Source organism: Cygnus olor, chromosome 3, assembly GCF_009769625.2.
Source record: "Cygnus olor isolate bCygOlo1 chromosome 3, bCygOlo1.pri.v2, whole genome shotgun sequence".
Taxonomy (NCBI): Eukaryota; Metazoa; Chordata; class Aves; order Anseriformes; family Anatidae; genus Cygnus; species Cygnus olor.
In genome coordinates, this window is record NC_049171.1 from 85505673 (window position 1) to 85517674 (window position 12002).

General features: G+C 39.9%; 1 long non-coding RNA gene across 1 annotated transcript in view; it reads left to right on the forward strand.

The window, feature by feature from the left end:
* LOC121068530 overlaps positions 1–11791 on the forward strand; it is a 58529-nt gene extending 46738 nt beyond the window's left edge. Inside the window, exons 2-4 of the long non-coding RNA XR_005818936.1 lie at positions 2349–2408; positions 11215–11286; positions 11546–11791. This is a non-coding gene — a long non-coding RNA (uncharacterized LOC121068530). The remainder of the gene's footprint in view (positions 1–2348; positions 2409–11214; positions 11287–11545) is intronic.
* Positions 11792–12002: the final 211 nt, after the last annotated feature.

Sequence of the window (12002 nt, forward strand, 5' to 3'; positions counted from 1 at the left end):
CTCCACAGTGGAAGGTGGCATACTGCAGGCTTGCTCTGACATCTGTTTGTGAACATGTTTTTCTACCTTCAAGGCCTGTTGTCCATTGCTGTAGCTTGTCCCCTCACCCTTCTGGCCTGGGGGCTTTGGTGCAGTAGCACCATTTGATCTCCTGCTTGCTGCACCTTCCCTACCCCCAGCAGCTCTAACCCAAAGGATGAAGAGCAATGTAATGGGTATCCAAATGAACAAGCTCAGGTGCCAACAGGCACTGAGAGCTCTGCAGAGGTTCACGTGAAATGCTTTGGATGTCTGGTTTTGCTTGTCAACTCCTTTGGAAGGGAAGATTCTCTGCTCTGTTCCTTGCTTGCAGGTGCCGTACTTCCATTTGGGAACTGTCGTGGATTTTTAATGCTGTAGACAAATTCAGTTCACATGGCTGTAAGAGGGGAAGAATGGGAAAGAGTCGGTGTGAATTTAAGTGATGATGGGAACCTGGGAAGTGTTAGTAGGGCTATATGGAGGAAGAGGAGCATGGGGGATCCAATGACAGGTAGACTGGTGAGTTTGGTTTCATTGCTAATTTGAAGAACTTGAAGAACTATGAAGTGCTGTTTATAAAAAAAAAAAAAAAAAAAAGGAATCTGGGAAAGTTTTGAGTTGTTTGAGAGAAGGTGGTGCAGAGTAAAAGCCAGCTATGGTTATGAAAAATGATAGTGAAAATCATTAATGTTACACCTTTCATCAACAAATCTGCCCTCCTCCATTGTATTCTGTCTAGCTGTGAGCACAGTTTACAGGCTGTAACTTATTTGTTATTATTCTGAAATACCAAATGAATGAATGAATAGTATATTGGGGTCATTCCCCCTGGTGCCTGACCTACAAAAAGTTGGCTCTATTTACCTCCCACAACTGTAAAATATGAAAAGAGTTTTAAAAAAAGGGATAATTACCTTCCCCATCTGTGGTCACCAGGCAGAAATAGCTGTTAAAAAAAAAAAAAGACTAAAACCTGAGGCTAAAGCAGAGCATAGGGCTAATTTCAGAAAGAAGAAAGTGAGGTTGATGACTGCTGCGTGGGTAAGAGAAGCAACAAGAGAGAAAGGAACAGCCTTTCTTCTGGGAATGTAAAACCTTGCTTGACTTTCACAAAATGGTCTAGGAAGTGGTGATATTCAGAGTTCTTATGTATAATGCTAGTAAAATGTCAACTTGACAGGTGTTACACTTGTTACACTTTATTTTAATCTTATTAGGGGTAAGGGATGGCTGGGAATGTCTTTGGGAATGAATGGTAGGCCAGTAGTAGCAGAGAAATAGCTGTGCTGGACCTGACCCCCTCTAATCCTGTGGAAGCTGATTGTTGATGGGTAATGCTTGCTTTTTGCCCCAAAAGGGAAAAAACCCATCATCCAGACCATGTGTGATCCCTTGTGCCTGGTGGGGAGGGAGCTGAACCTGCAGGAGCGAAGGGTTAAACAAGGCCACCTCGTGGGCTGCACAAACAGAGTGTAGGCAGCAGGTTGAGGAAAACAATTCCCCTCCGTCCAGTACTGGTGAGGCTTGATCTGTGGTAGTGCTTTCAGCTTGGGGCTTCCTGATACAAGGAAAAGGTGGATGAACTGGAGTAAGTCCGGAGCAGGGCTGATGGGCTGGTTGGAGGTCTGGAGATCATGGCATATGGGGGAAGGATGAGAGACCTGGGTCAGCTCAGCCTCGAGAAGGGAGGGCAAAGAGGGAGACCATAGGGCTGTCTTCAGCTACGTTAACTGGAGGGTGTAGAGGAGAGACAGGACCAGAAGCTTCATGGGGATGTACAGTATTACCATAAGAAGCAATGGGCTTTAGCTGTAATGTGTGAAATTCCAATTAAATATTGAGTGTTTTTTTTCTCATTTATAAACCATGAGAGGGATGAAAACACTAGAATAAGGGACCTGAGAGGTTGTGTGCTCCTGGACATTTTAAAACTTGCCTTGACAAGTTGCCATGAATGACTTGATTTTGCTGGCTATGATTTGAGTGAGGTACTCGACTGGACCAGGTAACCTCCAGGTCATATATTCTGTGATATTCTATGATACTGTGCGCTGGTGCAAATCCTATTCTAGAATTGTACACATTGTCTGTGAGATGCACTATCATACCCGAACTTAGGGGCACTTCATAAACAAGTCTGTTCCAGAGGATAATAGAGCTATTAGGAGCAATCAGTGTCTCTTTATAAAGAGCTAATGTTGTCAGGCGAACTAGGTTATACTCCTGGATAAAACCATAAGAAGAGAATCTAGGGAGAAGACGGAGTGATACAGTTATTTCGATTTCTGTGTTTCATAATGATATTTGCTTGATTAATTTTATTTTAGGATGGATATTTGATGGGGATCTGAAAACTGTTACTTAGACCTCAGGGGCTGGGAAGAAAGGTAAGGGCTGTTTTCTCCATAGGTAGGACTTTATAAGATGCATAAAACTACCTCTCTTCTTATGTAACTTGCCTGTTAATGTCAGAAGAGGTCACGTACCACTTACAAAAATTGTTATTCTAGTGCTGAAACCTGTCCCTGGAGCAGACTTGGATTTTTTTTTTTTTGCTCCTCAAACAATCATTGATGTATATGTTTGTGTTCCTGGTGTCTTAATGTTTTCAGTAAGTTATCTTCATTAATTACCTCAGAGTGGGTTTAAGCATACACTAATGACATTAACAGGTAACATCAAATTGAAGTGAATTGCATGCATCACTGGAAGTAGGAGGAGAAAGACTTAAGTTAGCTAATAAAAACTTAAATTAACAATGTGATACTCCATTTGGAAAAAAATATGCTCAAGTTTGAGGAAATATAATCCAAGGCTTAGATAAGCAGTGGGAGGTAAAGTGTGAGAGGCTGAAAGTACTTCTGGTCTTAATGGGAAGCAAATGCATTTTTTGCAGTGTGTTGGAATTCTGCTTTTAGACTACAAGACTACAAGTATTCTCTCGTAAATGATGGCAGAAGGCTATGCTTGTTCTGGAGAGCCTAACTACAGTGTGAACAGTCTTGTTTCTGGAGAGCACGTGGTGTGGTTGTGGGTACCTGACCTCTAACCGACTTTTTTTTTCCTGATGAAATGTGTTTGTGTCCTTAGTTTTGCATTTCTCATTTAAATTCATTTTTTTCTGACACATTGATGATTCTCTAGTGTAGGGCAGGGCCTTTTACATCTGCTATAGGTGGACAGACATGATGCAGACTAAGACTGGATTTGGGAAAGGCAGATGAGACTAATTGGGACCTTCAAGTGCACAAGTTGTAAGTAAGTGTAAGTAGTACTATGTGAAACCCAATAGAATTTATTTACTTAAACTGATTTGGAGAGTGATGTATTGTTTTTGCTGAATTACTAAATTTAAGTGACAATTTGAGAGGAAAAAAGTGATTAGTACACATCTCTATAGTCACTTGTGCTACCTAAATAGTCACTGCAAATGTGTTCTGTGTTAGGTGGCAAACTCTCTTTGGAGTTGTCAGAGATGTCTAATGAAAATGTCTGCTTTGGTAGGTGGGGTAGTATATCTGCAACTTGTAGAGAAATGAGTGTCAGTAACCACCAGAATTATTTTTCCTTCTGTAGAAGATGACTGGCAAAGTATGGATACCCTTGGAAATTGCATTTTTTTCTTCACTCTTCCCTCTGTGGACTGCTTTGGCTCTTGGGTAACTTCAAAGAGAACTTCTTTTCTTTCTTTCCCTTAGAAACTGTTGCTGTGCAGCTTGGATGAGATACTGGCGTTATTTTTACAGCAAGGAGCACATTATGCTCTAGGGCAGATGAAAAGAAGAAGCCGTGAAAGTAAAAGGTGTTAGTAATGCTAAGTTTCCCTTGCCAGATTGAGGTTAAGAATGGTGAGCATTAATTATGCTGCATTATTGAAGAGCAGCTCCTCTGCTAGGAAGAGGTTAGTGAGCTCTGTGGGGCTTCTACCTAGACGGCTCTTCAGTGCTTGAGAATCTTTACTCTGAGTCTCTTCAGCATTTAGGATGATTAAACTTTCTTTGTACATCTTGAAGATGACAAAGTGAAGTGTAGTATAGTGGTAAAGAGCTCTTATTTTTAGGGGGCTAATTGTGTCAATATCAGCCTGACAGTATCATTCAGGTCATACTTGTTTGGCCCCTATTACAATAATACATGGGTCCTCATCATTTGTAATTTATCTCCTTAAGCCTCAGGCAGAGCTAAATTGCCCAGAAAGGTCATGCATGGCCTTTCTGGTAAGGCATAGTCTCCAAAGTTTGAGGCTTTTTCTCACTTCCTACCATGCATCAGTTTACCAGAGCTCAGTCTGTGTGGTATCCTGTCACCTGCATGCTTTTTCTTCTCCCCTATTTGGGAGTGCACTTTAAATAGGACATTAATTTTTTTTCCATGGAGAAACTGAAAAATTACAATATTGCTGTTCTGAACAGGCTGACTACAACCTGATTTTTGTATCTTAGGTTCCTAAAGCTCAGCTTAAGCTCATTGATACAGCTACAAGTAGCCTTACTGATGACAGTACACCACTGGGGATATCTGGGATGGTTACCTAATACGTTCTCTGCCATTGAATGGGCCTGAGTGAGGGACACTGGCGTTTTTTCTCTTAAACTCTTGCAATACTTTATATTACTTGTAGTTTTGGTCTCTTGCTACTGAGAGTGAAATTCTCTGTAGAAAGTTAAGTGTTCAAGGTAATTAGGGTGCATGGATACATGGGGAACGCATGCTTTGTGGTCTCCTCTGTGTTCTAGAATGAAACTTGGGAAATAAACCTGTTAGTCCTGGCTATGTTTTTTGCCGAGGTAAATATACATGCAATTGTCAATGCAGCTTAATTTCAGCCCATACTGGTAACTTATAAATGGCCACAGTACTAGGATAAGGCTTGTTAACAAGTAAAGCAATTCACTTTGGAGATGAATATCTCTTTCTAAATTAGAATTACATCACTGTGATTATGGAAGTGTAAACAGCCCTGCAATCTGTGTTCATCTGCACAATCCAAATGTAATGACGTGGCTGAAAGGCGTACTTCAGAGTGAGGGGACAAATATTTAAGACCTGTCTGAATGAGATTGCTCTATGTCTGGGTGTTTTGGCAGGGCTGTTACAAGATTTTGCTAGGAAAATTAGCTAGACTGTTTTTAGAAACCATTTTAGAGTATATTTCACAGCAGACTGCAGATGTAATAGCATTAATTGCTACTGCTGAGAAATGCCTCAAATGAATAAAAATACCTGTGTCTGCAGCACTAATAAACCCTTATTTAAAAATAAATACTTGAAATCTACTGAAATGTTAAATTGTTGCTAAGTGAATAACTTTATTGCCTTCCCTTTTTAAACATATTTGGGGAGGTAGCTGGTTTCACTAGTTTTTAAGAAAAACAGCTATTGCTGCACAGACTAATATCTTTGCAAGGTTTACCAACCAAATATAACAACGCTTCTTATTTAAAGAGAGAGGGGCCACCATTCTGTATGTCTTGTTGATGCTATGTTATGGTCGAATTTCAGAAAAGAAATGAAAATATGGGAAAAGAGGTAACAAATGTAAGTTATGTAATCACCTGGCTGGAAATTCAGGTGCTGCCAGAATTCAGTGTGTAAACTGTGTTCTTAGACCTGCATAAATCCAGCAGTCAGTCTACAGAAGACTCTCCACTCAGTGGGGGGAGCTGTGCTTCCCCAAACAATGGGAACCCTTCTCTCTTTCGGTCCTGCCCTGCGTTTCATTTGAGTTTGCTGTCTGCAAAAACGTACTAGAGGGTATGGCTGGCTGACTTTTCTCATACTTTTCTTGTATTTACTGAGGCATGAGATAGTGCACAGCACTCTCACTGAATCATTTTTCTTTTAAGTACATAAACTCAGGTGGAAGGGTAGGGATGAGAGGGAGGATTGTCACCAGAGCTGCTGTTGTGAAAATCCTTTACTAAGTCATGCCTAACCCTGGAAGTGAGAGCTTTAAGAAGAGATGCTGAGGATATATATCATATAAAAGGACTAGCTGCTTGTACCAATCCTGGATTTTGCTCTCTGTCTATGCATCTAGAAATTGAGCAAAGCAAAATCAGACTTTCAGACAGTAAATCTTTTCCTGGACTTGGGCCAAATCACTTTCTCTTGAAAACATACTGCAGCCAAAAGGTTTACGCTTCCATTAGACTATAAGATGTATTTCTCCTTCTCGACAGTACATGAATTCTTAATATGTCCATATTAATAAAAAGTTCTGTTCTTTTGCAATTAAATCAGCATAGCTCTTAAAGATCTACTTTAATAATTCTAACCACCTATTGAAAGCCAAGTCCTTTGTAGTTTTTGTTATTGTAATTACACCATGTTCAAAAATAGCAATTGAATGACTTGATTTTATGCTAATTAAAGTTCCAGACCTTTTCATTGTAAATTCAAATATAACTGAAAAGTACAATAATTAGCACTTTATTGGTTCTATAATTTAAAATTATGTAAATTACATAGCTACTAAACTACTGTAAGTAGAATCTATGGCCAGTTTATTTTGAACTAACAGACAGCAAGTAATTAATTATGTAAGGATCTTTGGAGTGCGTAATCTGAAATACTGCTCAACCTTAGGAGCCTCTTTTCATCAGAAATGTCTGAATTTGAAAATGAAAAATTGTTTCTAGTGGGAAGATGTTTTGGTATAGCTCAAAATAGATCACCAGCCCAGTGCTATCTTGCTGGCTCTAGCACTGAGGCCTGAAATGGAGGAGGTCAGGGGAATTGGCTGTAGTCCACTGAGCCCAAGTTGCCCATCCCTGGAAGTGTTCAAGGCCAGGCTGGATGGGGCTTTGAGCAACCTGGCCTGGTGGGAGGTGTCCGTGTCTGTGACAAAGGGCTCAGAATTAGATGATCCTTTAAGGTCCCTTCCACCCCAAACCTTTCTGTGACTTTATGCACCTCGTGACTGTGCAGTGCTGGCATACAAGAGTGCTCGCTACTCTTCTGTTCTGGCCTTTTGTCCTGTGGATGTAACTGTGAGATTGGGGGTGGCAAAAATGGCTTGCTCAGTCTGGCATAGAAAGACTTTCCAGGGTAATGGGAATTCTTGACTGATCAGCTTTGGACAGTTTTTATTCTGTGCTGCTAATAGTTCAGTTCTGCTCTCATCCTAGATCTGCTGAATTTGGTGGTAGCTGCTTGTCACATGTACAGCACAGGATTCAAACCTAGGGGATGCTCAGAAATGGCAATTTCTGATAAAAATAAGAAGGGTTTAGGAACTATTTGTCCTGCTGTGAAGTAAGTGGGAACCAGGCCTTTTATAGAATATTTCCTAACGAGCTACACCTATACAACTGGGCAACAGAGATTACTGAATGGGAGTGGGTGGAAGATTTAGGTTTTGAGAAAGAATTGAGGTTTCCTGCACTGATTTGAAAATTCTCTACTGGCCTCATCAAGACCTAGTTGTGATGGAAGAGAGAAGTCCTGTTTAACAGAGAAAAGTGCTGTCACAGGTTTTTGGCTAAAATTCAACTTGTCGAACATCATTGTAAATTCTGTGGAATATTGTCCCAAGGCTGTCTCCTAAATGCGTTAAGTCTGGATTAAGGGTACCTGCTAATGAACAAAGCTGCAGAACTACATAATGAAAAGAACTTATTAACTTGCTCTGCCAATTCAACTATTCAAAAAAAAAAATAATTAATGGGCTAAGTCTGATATGTACCAGGAGTTCTGGATTAGATATTGTCTGTGTGTCTCTCTTGCATTTTGAGTCTGTATTTTCAACTCCTGGAGTAAAGGAAGCATATACTCCATCTTGCTTACCAAAAAAGCAGCTGCATGTTGTTGCCTGATCAGGATCTGCATCAAATCTATAATGTCCCCATACCAGTGCATGGATTCATTATTCTGGAACTGTGGTTTTAAGCAGGGTATGCCAGCTGGGAGATGCACCTATAAATCCTCTTTGCACAGTCCTGGGTCTGGGAAGAGATGTGAGAAGTTGTCCCATGATGCTGTGTCGGTGCACTTACGATAACGTAGTTCCTTGTGTCAACAGCCACAGTTGCCAGAAAAAACATGCTGTTGAATTACTGATTTCCTAACTATTTTGCTAAGGGATAGGAAAAATGTGTTCCTTTCTGTGGGAAAGGGAAAAGGTCAAGTCAGCTTAAAAGTTCTAAATAAATAGAGAGGATGAAAAAGAGAGAGTTGTCTTTAGGGCATGATTTGTGAGTAAATCCGTGGAGTTGAGCCTTATTCTTCAAAACAGTATCTGGAGAGCAGGCAGAGGTTTAACTCTAGTGTAATGCCTTTATTATCCGTTATTCAAACTCCTAATCTCTTTTATAATAAATTGTTTTCACTTGTGGAAATGGTATAACAGTTCTTTGCAATCATTTTCCTGGTCATCAATTAATGATTCAGGCTTACCTGTGAGGTTGACATGTAGAGTTTAGAACAGTAAGGAAAAATATTATTGTAGTGGGAGATTAACAGATTGATTTTCCTTTGTTCACTTGACGTGTAAGAAAAGGAGGAAATCAACTGGGCTAGCTTCGCATGTTTTATTCTGCAGAACTAGTGCTGCAGAGCAGTTTGAGCCACTCTGGCTTTGTTCTTTTCGTAGGTTTTTAAGTTTGTTTTTGCATCCTTGGTATCTAATAGAACAACTCTATCTGCATTTGTTTTCCAATTTGCCTATAAACATGAAATATATGTATATATTTGAAAGCTGCTTCCCATGAAATGGCATGTAATAGAGCTGTGGGAATTTGTTTATTGTTGTATTTACTCGTATTGTGCAATTACCTTTTAAATTTTTATTTTTTATCGTAAGCCTTTGTTTTCAAGCAGGAAAAAAATTCAATAATATTGGGACTCTTACTTCACTTACAAGTTATCAAAAAGGCTTTTTAACTTGTTAAAATATGTTGAGCTTATAAGATCTAAAGCAGCTTTTCAGTTTTATTTCTAAATGCTTCTATTTTCAATTGAACTATGAACATTCAGCTAGGTTTAGCCCTGAAGAACTTGGGTAGCTCTGCAATTTCCTCTTATATTGTATAAACATTTTAGCAGTGTTTATGTGAAGAGGAAGGATACTAATAAGGTCTAGTATTGGACTGGTGTGGCATGTGTGAAACCTCCCTCCTGCATGTGCAAGGTCGATTTGCTGCTTTGGAACGAAGCACGTTGGCTGTGGTTGCCCTGGCTTATGGCTGTGTTGCTGTGGCTGTGGGAAATGGGGCCCTCAGGGCAAAGACTTCATTGCCATCCCTTCCCTTTGTGCTCATCTAGCTCATGCTGTGCTCTTTGGGGTTGGTAGAGAGTTTTCTGCTGGTGAAGAGCTTTGCTTGCCTCTGTCAGTTTAAATGGCCTGCATGGTAAAAAGATGGGTGAAGGGAGAAGCTGAAGTGGATCTTATACTTTTCTATCTCACTGTTAAGTAAAGGGACATATCACCGCAAACCTTGGATAAAAGTTAAAAGCTGTAACATTACCTTGTGTGCTGTTGAAACAATATTTTTTCTGGCAAGTATGGTATCTGAGATTGTGCTTATTGATTCATTTTTTGTATCAAAAGAAGTAAACAGCTTAGTTCTGTGACAGAGGGCTGAACAAAGCCTTTGGGCATGCTTGTTCTTGCACAGTTGCTGATGGGGGATCCAGGGTATTTGCTAGGCTTGTCTTGGCAAAATGAACTGGGAGATAGAAACTTTCTTGCTTTGCTCATGTCTTTTCACAATGGAGAGGAGACGATGGAAAACATCAAGTCCCCCTCGAGTCTGGGTAATGGTTAATTACAAACCGTTTGGAAGACAAGTTGACATGCTGCTCATCTCTCCCTATCGGCCAGCAGACTGAACTGGATGTGAATGCAGTTGCACACACTGTAATCTCTCCAGTGCGAGCCCTCTATAGGTGCTCTGGGATACTTTTGCTGCTAGAGGCATACTGACTTTGCAGAATCTGTGGTGCTGAGCACTTTTCCCTGTGGAGAAGCTGCAGGCTGAAATAGTTTAGCTGCCTGTAGCATGAACTGTTTTTTATAAACTTGGCATGATTATTCTTCAGCTGTTGCTGTGGGCATCTTTTTTCCATGTGCAGTTTGTGTATAATGCCGTAGAGAAAACGGAGATGCATAAGGGCCGGTCTGTGCTTTTTGACCTGGGATGGGGAATAGACGTGAATGACACCTCTGCCCTGAGATGCCAGGTCTTCTGCTCCTCCTCTCCATGGCTCAGGAGCTTGATTTCTTCAAACCACTTTAGGGTGATGTCAATGGCATGTGTTTCATGGTAAACAGTGTTATTGGAATAACATTTGTGCTCTCATCTTAAAATACTAGCATAGCTTTTGGGCAGCAATCACTTATTAACTTTTTGTAGGGATTGTGAGATTAGCAGCTTGCAGTTCTTTCAGTGCCTTGCTCACCACAAGCTCTTAATTTAGTACGTGGAAAAGAAAATTTGGAGCCAGGTCAGTCCATGATGGATCAATTTTTAGGGCTGTGATTTCAAGGGGACTCTGGTTATTTAGCCTTCTGAAACTTGGCAAATGTTTGCTACTTAATTAGAAATTCCAGAAATTTGTAGCTAGGTGTCTGGTAGCTACATACTGAATTTCTTTGCAATGTGTCAGATTGTTTTCAGTAAGACCAGTTATGTGCATGTGACACATAACTGACTGAAGTGTGTATTAAAATAATCTGTTCTTTCCTAGTTGTTAGGTGACTTTAAATTGTCTCTATCTTTTTGAACTGAAAAAGCAATAGTGTAATGCATCAGGGCTGTGGGAGATAGCCCGCTGTTGAACAAGGGACTTTAGAAGCAAGCAAAGAGTGCTATCGGTCTGGTATATTATTCTGCTATACTTCCACATCAGTACTGAAATTGTGAGCAATAAATCATAGAATCATTAAGTATCAACCTACAAGTGTTTGTAAGGCATTAATTCTCACATGTTCTTTCACATGGACTTCTAAGAAGAGCAGAGCCAACACACTCCTAATACTGATCCAGAAGACTGTCAGAGCTGCACATGCTTGCTGCTTAGGTGTAAATCACCCTTACCATCTGGTAAGGTATGGCACCTAAAGAACTTGTCATAGGCCCTTCTTACAGCTCCTCTCATATCATATGTTTTGGCATCCCTGGTGTTTCTGTGGGTGTATGTTCTCCCTTTGAGCTCGTTGCAACTCATCTTTTTTTTTTTTCCATGCTAAAGAAGCAAAGGCCTTTAAGTTTGAAACCATATGATGGGCATCCATTCTGGACAAAGTTTACTTGAAAACATCAGGTATGTTAGAATGTCAGGCTGAACAGCCTGTCACAGAGGCATCTTACTACTTTGCATGCTCTCACTGGTGCATATCTGGTGTCCTGACAAGACTGCTCTTGCTAGCCAATTGTGGAACTTACTTTTAGCTGCAAGCAATTTCTTTTACCAGTGCTTTGCAGTTCCTACTGTTTGGGGGGGGGGGGAGTTTAAAAATAAAATAAATAATAAAAAAAGAAATAATTCCTGATGTCTAAACTTAATTTCTTCTACATTATAGGTCTCTTATTCCATGCTCACTAGAGGTGGGAGAAGAACAGTGCCATACTCTTCACGCAGAGCTTTTTTCTTCCCTTTGTGTTTTTTTAGAATAAAAATACTTATTTAGTTTTTTATGTAGTTCACATTTTCTAGGTTTCTGATCCTTCTTACAGCTGTCTTACAGATTCACCTCTGATCAGGCTACTATTTTCTTAATAAATAATGCCCCCAAAGTGGTAGTGCTTTGCTTTAGATTTTACTCAAATCTTATTCTTGCCTCCCTGTGTTTCCATACTGACATTTTATGTGCAAGAAAAGACATTGCAATGACTCTCCTGTACTCACTCTTACACTCATTGTTTTCATATACTAAAAGAAATTTAAATGTTCTGTTAAATCCATTGTGAAGTCTGTAAGCAGTTGTAAGTAAAAAAAAAAACAAAAAAAAAACTTTTATTATTCTTATGTATTGTACA